The 8,091-nt window shown below is 33.4% G+C and overlaps 1 long non-coding RNA gene and 1 other non-coding gene across 3 annotated transcripts in view; one reads left to right on the top strand and one right to left on the bottom strand.

The window, feature by feature from the left end:
- The window catches only part of LOC110426527 (uncharacterized), a 3,252-nt gene extending 2,029 nt beyond the window's left edge, over positions 1-1,223 (top strand). For both annotated transcript variants that reach the window (XR_002446146.1, XR_002446145.1), the window contains one exon: positions 612-1,223. This is a non-coding gene — a long non-coding RNA (uncharacterized LOC110426527). The remainder of the gene's footprint in view (positions 1-611) is intronic.
- A 5,298-nt stretch (positions 1,224-6,521) lies between these two features.
- LOC149526504 (small nucleolar RNA R71) lies at positions 6,522-6,628 on the bottom strand. The gene has a single exon (XR_016351936.1). It is a non-coding gene; the product is annotated as a small nucleolar RNA R71 (small nucleolar RNA).
- Between the last annotated feature and the right edge of the window lie 1,463 nt (positions 6,629-8,091).

Below are 8,091 nucleotides of genomic sequence, written 5' to 3'. Positions count from 1 at the left end.
ACTTATTATGTTGAAATTGTTGAGCAGTTATCAAACCTGGTTATTGGTATCTAAATCACACATTTTAAATATTGAGTTTATTTGGTTTAAGTAAATGATAGCCTTAATATTGCAAGTCAATTTTAAATTGTTCGAAATCTTAACTAAGGCTTGTTTGGGATTTGGGGGGTTCACTCGCAAGTCTTGGATGCCGGTAATGATCGAAAAAGAGGTCCTTACAATGAGTTTGAAAATTATATGTATTTTACCTTAAGTTGGAATTGTGGGATAATATTTGAGGGAAGAATTGGGAAATCATAACTTGGAAAATTTTTGTTTCTTGCAAAGTCTTTATTTTCAAGGTTTCATTTTCTTTGTTTTGTTTGTTTTCTTTTTCGTTTTGTGCTCAAGGATTAGCAAAATCTTAAGTTTGCAGTTGTGATAATTCTATTTTATAAAATTATTTTGTGTCCTTTTGTTCTTAAAAGCTAGCTAAGTTCTTGAGTTTAGGCTAGGATTTAGTTGTTTTTAGTTATTTTTTAATTAGTTTACATTTTTATTTTATCTTATGCTATTTTTATGTTTAGTTGCTTTAGTTTAGTTATTATTTATTAGTTTTTATGCTTTTGTAGGAACTTTAGGAATAAGGCTTCAAATTGGTGAAGAAAGGTGTTTGAAGGACTAAGGCTCTATTAGTACATGTTGCGGTATTTTGAGCATACCTTTCACTCTAGATGTTTAAATAAAGTGATTTTTACTCCTTTGGAAAACTAAGAGGTAGAGCTACAACTTTGATAAGACTACTTTGCCCAGTTCTGACTCTAAGTTGGAAAAAATTGCATTGAAAGTTCATAGCGTGCCATAGAAGACTGGAAGCCAGGCCAACACCGTGACATTGAAGGCCAGCACTGTGGCATCTAAAGCCCAATTTGGATTTTTTAGCCCATATCCTAAAGGTTGCAAGTTGGTGCATGTTTTGGAAGATAAAAGAGTCCTAATAGGGTTTTCACACCTATTATAAGTCTCTATAAATAGTTAATTATGCTTGGTTTAAGTTGAGGGAGAAAAACAAAGAGTTTTTAGTTATTTTTAGAGAAGTTATCCACCAAAAATTCATGAAGCCAAGCCTCCAAAATGGAATATTGAAGATCAAGACTAATAATCTTTGTTTTCTGCTTCCCTATTCTTTTTATTATTCTTGTATTTTCTTATGGTTAAATTTCAGATGATTTTTATTTCGATCATGAGTAGCAAATTTGTTTTCTCTATGATTGCAATGGAGCTCACATGTAATTTAAATTTTTAATCTCTTTCTTGGTTATTTTCAATGGTATTATTTTGTTTATTTCAATTTCCCAATACTTTTAATTGCTTAGCTACTAATTAAATTGATTTGGAAACCTAAACATAACTTGCAAAAGGGAGTTTAGTGTTGGCCAAGATTAGAATAACATATGATCATATTTATTTACTTGGATGAATAAATTGATTTGTGTATAGGACATAAATATACCTACATGTTGTATATAACCAAGATTAGAGATTGAACTTAATGAGTCTATTTTAATTTCCATTTACATATGAATATAATGTTTTGATTAAAATAGATACTTTTATAAGAGTTTTGGGAGAGCCTTACAAATAATTGAGGACTCTAAGTTAACAATTCAATCCGTTGAAATAAGTTAAGAGAGAGAGAGAGGTGAGATTTAGATGAAGTGTGAGGGACATTGTCATACTAGGCTTATTTAAATTGATTTTTCTCTATTTATTATTTCTATGATTTTTAGTTTAATTATTTATGATTTAGTTTTATTTAATTTTTAGTTTAATTAATTAATTAATTTCGATTATTTGAATTAGCCTAAATTTTTATAATTTTAGTACTTAATAAAATTTTAGGTCAATTTTCTATGGGATCGACACTTTACTTGCCATTATATTATTTGTTTGATACATATATTTGTGTGCGTAGAAAAATAGACAATAATGTTCTTGATTGGATTTATTGGTTTCAAGATCAAGTTGAGCTTGATGTAAGGTGTATTTCAAAGTTCAAAGCCAAACAAAGTTGAGCTAAAGTCTCAACACATGAAAGATTGTATCAAAGCAAGTTAATTGATAAATGAGAGAAATGACTTCAGTAGTTTACTCTGCACTTGCCTAAGAGATGAGGGAGACCTTGGGTGCGGCCAAGTGAGGCAAGTCCAGTTCAAGAGACATATTATTCTATATAAATGGTTGAGTGTCCAAGTATGGGTGAAATGAGGGACATATTCGAGGACGTTGAGGTCAACATCGAGGAGTTACAATCCAGAAAGGATGAGATTCTACACGAGATGTAGTCGACCCTTAATGAGTTTTTGGACTTGTTTGTGCAACCTTAACATTTCATATAGTGAGATTTGATAATTACAAGTATTTTTTATGAGCCTTAATGTAATTTTATTATTGGATGAGTTTCCCAACCATTTTGTGATAAATTTCTCCTTAATATTTTGTTTATTTGGTGGAAGATTGATTGTTGAAACAATGGGATAAAAAGGAACTCAAAAGAATCCTTTTTTCAAGGCATAAAGGGTTGATCCTTGAAAGTTTCTAAGCTCAAAATAGCTTATGGAATTATGGAGGATCGACCCTTAAAGGAGGAAGGGATCGCTGCACAACAAAACACTTGGAATGGCTTCTAAAAGCATGATTGACCCCCAAACTTTAAAATGTCCATCTTTGTTAGGCAAACACAAAATAAGATTTTTGAAACCAAAATGATCGACTTGTAAGGTAAAAGTGTTGATCCTTGTAACCATGTAAGGGAAAAATAGGCTTAGGAATCGACCCCTAGGCTTAAAAGGTCTATCCTTAAGGTTTAGCAGTGAAAAATGAAAAACCTAACTTGATCCTCTTTTCTCATTTTTTTTTCTCACAGCCGTTTTTCACTCTCTTTCACTCTCCAAACCATCCTATGGCCTCCATAGACCCTATTCAGCAAGGATTATGCTTTCACACTCGAATCCAAGGTAAGATTTAATCATTTTTGAACATTAGTTCCATGGGTTATGTTGATTTTCTTTCTTTACAAAATTTATAGCAACTTACGCTCTTTGAGCTAAGGATTTTTAGGTTTCTAACTTCCTAAGTAATCATTGAGGTAAGGTTTCTTTATTTAGAGCAATAAATGCTTAAAGTTTGGAGTTTTAGGTTCGCTAGATTTAAATCGAAGAATATGAGTTTACTCAACTAGTTTTGAATAAATGGGTTTGATAGAAAGTTAAGAAACTTATGATATAAATTATTATGTTTGGATTTGTTAGGCGTGAGGATTGTAGAATGAGTAAGGTATGACAAAGCGAGGCTTAGAAACATGTTTCTTGTCAAGGTGAGTGTATAAACCTTTTCAAAATATTTTAGTATGTAAAGCTAAGAACGGTTTATCGAATTGGTTACCTTACGTGGTTTGAGTATTATGTATAAAATGATGATTTGAATATGTTTAAGCACAAAAGTTTTGGATTCTATTATGTAAGTAAAATCTCTATTACATATTAGTTTTCAACAAGGGGGACAAGCTCTTTCAAGTTTTTTCACTTAAAGAGTCCTTGATAGGATGTATGGAGCATAAATGGAGCATGATTAGAAAAATTCCTTTATGGATGAAAAAGTTCCCACCCATGATAAAATGATCATGAAATGTTTGAAATCCCACCTTGGTGTATTTGTTAGTGTGGATAAATAGAGTCACCTTTATGAGAAGGTAAATGTGGATGATAGAAAGCCCATTTGTGGAACATGTGATAATGGATGAGTAAGTCTCCACCACTAAAGGATGAAAATGTGGATGGATAAAAGCCCTCAATTAAGGTAATGAAATGTATGGCATGATTGCGTGTGATTAATATAATTCTCATGTTTGAAATGACATGTGAATAATAATGTATGTTATAAAAGTATGAATTTTATGTGAGCATATGGGCCAAATATTAGGTGTCGTACCATAAATGTATTTGTGTCAGATGTGGGGCATTATAACACTTATGTTTGTGGCCAGATGTGGGGCGCCATGCCACATATAAATTAGGCTAGATGTAGGGAAAGATACCACATACACCTATATCACTTTAAGTTGGGGCAAATGAGCCAATGTGATGACCCAAACTAGTGGCCATGACCAGTGTAAGGGTATTGATGGGAGTGACCCTCTTAAATCATGCAAGCCTAAAATAGTAATGATCCAAATTCTCATATGTGCCTCATGGGACTTGTCACCATGGTATCGTATGCAAACATGCATAAACATGATTATGTCATAACAGAAATATCATATTAGTCTGCACACTGATAATTCTATTATATAAAGTTATTTTGCCACATTTTGATTATTAAAAATAGTTAAGTTCTTGTGTTTTTAAGTTGATTTTAGGTTTTTTGTCATTAAGTTTAATGTAGGTTGAATTAATTGAATTTGAGTAATTTTAACTCAATTTAATTTTAAAAGTCCTAAATTGAGCCATCACTGATTTAGCCTTTGTTTTGAAGATTCTCAAGTGCATAGAGATTCATGAAAATGAACTATGCAAGGATGGCCAGGTGTAAATTTTTACTAAATATGCTGTGGTATTTTATGTATAACTCGCATTACAGAAGTCCAATTGATGAGATTCTTAGACCACTGGAAAGATAAGAGGAAGGGCTACAACTTTAATGTTTATCACTTTACCCAATTTTGAACAAATCATGGTCAAAATCCTTGTCGAAGTCATAGCATTGCAATAGTCTGCACCAAAGGGAGATAGAAAACTCAATGTCGTAACCTTGGAGGACCAGTGCCATGGTGCTAGAAGGCATGAGAAATGGGACAAAATGGATGGTGCTGTGGTGCCAGCAACCTAATGCTATGTGGCCAGAGCGATTAGGTTTTCTCACTTTGCATCTGGGTTTTGATTTTCTAGGGCATTTTGATGGCTTATAAATAGGTCTATTTAAGCTAAGAAGCAATGATGGAGTAGTAGCTTTTTCAGAGTAAAAGAGTAATTTTGCACAAGAGAAAAATGAGAGGAAAGCAAAAGTAGTGAAGATTAGATTTGGCAAAAAACTTTTTCTCACTCTAGTTTCATTATCTCTTTTTCTTTTGCTGTGAACATATACTGTTTTGATGAAATTATGTTTTTGCTTCAGTTATCATGAGCTAAACTATTTTTCTCAGATTATGGTGGATTTCAACATATAGTCTAAATATTTATTTCCTTTTGTTTATTATGAATAGGTATGGTTTTGTTTTTTCGAATTTGTTTGTAATGCTTTTAATTGTCTGACCCACTATTGAATGATTTGTGAATCTAGATGAGAATCGACAGAGTGATTTCATATTGGCTTAAGGTTTGAATAGTATATTTTCATACCAATTAGGTGATTTGATTCACAATTAGGGTAGACATACGCCTGAATGCCTTACATAGCCAAATTAGAACACTAGCTTAATGAACCTTATTTAATTGATTACTATAGACATATAATGACTCACTTAAGTTAGGTATTTGTACTAGCATCTCGACAGAGACTTGTTCATACATTTGGATTCTAGGTTAGAAAAACCACTCATGAATATAAATATTAAGAGAAACAATTGTCAGAAGAAGTGTTGAATGAACCCATAATCCTTGGTTTTAATCTACCGCCTCTGTAGTGAATTTTTATTTTTTGTGAATTATTTTAGTATTTGATTAAATTTAGTTATAATTGATTTTCTACAAAATTGAGTTCCCTGAATAAGATTAATTTGGCATAATTTTAATACTTAGTGAAAAATTAAGAGCAAATCCCTATGGGATACGATTTCGGACTTACTATCTATATTACTTGTTTGATATGTATACTTACGTATATTAAATCGACAACAAGTTTTTGGCACCGTTGTTGCAGATTTATGTTTCATATTTATTTTTCTAATATTAAAGTCAATAGATGAGTCTTAATATGAGTTTTTCTTTCTTTGTTTTTTAGGTTCATTTTGTCATTGTATGAGAGGAGCAGAAAGCTTGGACATTATATCTTATGATCTAGAGATCAAGAGAATATTTTGAAGACTTAGATGAGAAAATCAACAAGGTTTTGCTTAGATTGATACAATGGTTTATCAATAGGGTGAACAACGAATCCAATAGCTAGTAGTGGAAGAGAATTGTTGCTTAAGGGATTATCCTATTCCATTGGTACAAGGGCTTCCATCGAGCATTTGACAGTTGACGATTCAAGCAAAGAATTTTGAGATTAAGCCGGCCATCATCACCATGATCCATACTTCAGTCCAGTTTGGGAGACTTCTCAATGACAATACAAATGCCCACTTGTCAAACTTTATGGAGATATGTGACACCTTTAAACACAAAGGAGTCATAGATGGTGCAATCCGTATAAGGCTTTTCTTTTTTTCATTTAGGAATAAAGTGAAAGTGTGGCTGAACCCGCTTCCTAGTGGATCCATTGCAATATGGGATGACCTGGCTCAGAAGTTCTTTGCCAAATTCTTTCCTCTAGCCAAGATAGCAAAGATGATGAATGATATCACATTGTTCATGCAATGAGATGCTGAATCATTGTATGAGGCTTGGGAGATATACAAAGATCTAGTCAAGCATTACCCTCATCATGGTCTTTCAAAGTGGCTTTAAGTGCAGACATTTTACAATGGATTCAATGGTTAGGTTTGAGCCACTATTGACGACGTTGTGGGAAGAGCTCTCATGGCAAATTCAATTGATAAGGCGTACAACCTATTAAAGGAAATGGCATCAAAAAGTTACCAACGGTCATTAAAGCAATCAATGCATAGGAGAGTAGCAGGGGTTCACGATGTGGACGCCATTTCAACATTATCAGCACAAGTAACTACTCTAACTAAGAACTTGATTCTTTTGGTGCTAACTCAATTCAATGCCTTTTTGTAGTTTGTGAGTATTGTGGAGATGGGCATACTAGTAATCGGTGTTGAAGTAGTATAGTGATGGTTCAGTCTATAGGGAAAATACAACAAAACAACCTTTAGTCCAACACTTTTAACCTTGGGTTGAGGAACCATCCAAACTTCTCTTAAGGTAACAATCAAGGATCATTTTCAACTCAAAGGCCGAACATGCGTCCTTGGAACCGACAGCAAGCAAGAGCTCTTTTCCCAAAGAACAAAAGTAAGAGAGCTCTTTTCCCAAAGAACAAAAGTAAGAGCTCTTTTCCCAAAGAACAAACCATCTATCGAGGAATTAATGATGCAATACATGGCCAAGACTGACTCCCTTATACATAGTTAGGCGGCCTCGCTAAGGAACCTTAAGACCCAAGTTGGTCAACTCGTCAACTCAATAAACAATAGAGCTCAAGGAACTTTACCCAGTGATACTGAGGCAAATATGAAGAGGGAAGGTCAGGAACATGTCAAAGCCTTTACCTTGAGAACTAATAAGGAAGTTGAAAGTAACTCAAGAAAACCAAACAGAAAGGTAAGATAGTTGAGAGTGAGACATAGATTGCAAGTCTTATTGAGTAGTGTAAAGAAAAGGAGGCAAAGGCAACTCTACCACCACCACCTTTTCCTCAACATTTCAAGAAACAACAAATAAATATCCAGTTTCAAAATTTATAGAGGAGTTTAAAAAGTTTCACATCAACATTCCCTTTATGGAAGCTTTAGAGTAGATGCCTTCGTATGTGAAATTTCTAAGAGATATCTTGTCTAAGAAAAGGAGGTTGGGAGAGTTTGAGACAAAGGCACTCACTGAGGAGTGTAGTGCAATTATATAGAACAAGCATCCTCCAAAGCTTAGGAATCTTGGCAGCTTTACTATTTCGTATACTATTGGTGCATTATTCATCGCTAAGGCATTGAGTGATTTGAGGGCTAGTATTAATCTGATTCCTCTGTTTATTTACAACAAGCTAGGTTTGGGGGAGATTAAGTGCACTATTATGACCTATTGTCTATTTTGTACATGCAATTATACATATCGCTCAAGTAATATAGAGGTAAGTCAAGTATCATATCTCATAGAGATTTACCCCTAAACTTTTACCAAGTATTAAATCTGTAACAAAATTTATCCTATCCAAGTAGCTCGATTTTGCGTA

Source organism: Theobroma umbraticum, unplaced genomic scaffold, assembly GCF_002168275.2.
Source record: "Theobroma umbraticum cultivar Fairchild unplaced genomic scaffold, ASM216827v3 scaffold_89.0, whole genome shotgun sequence".
Taxonomy (NCBI): domain Eukaryota; kingdom Viridiplantae; phylum Streptophyta; class Magnoliopsida; order Malvales; family Malvaceae; genus Theobroma; species Theobroma umbraticum.
The sequence above is the reverse complement of the archived record's forward strand: the minus strand, read 5'-3'. Positions and strand labels throughout refer to the sequence as shown.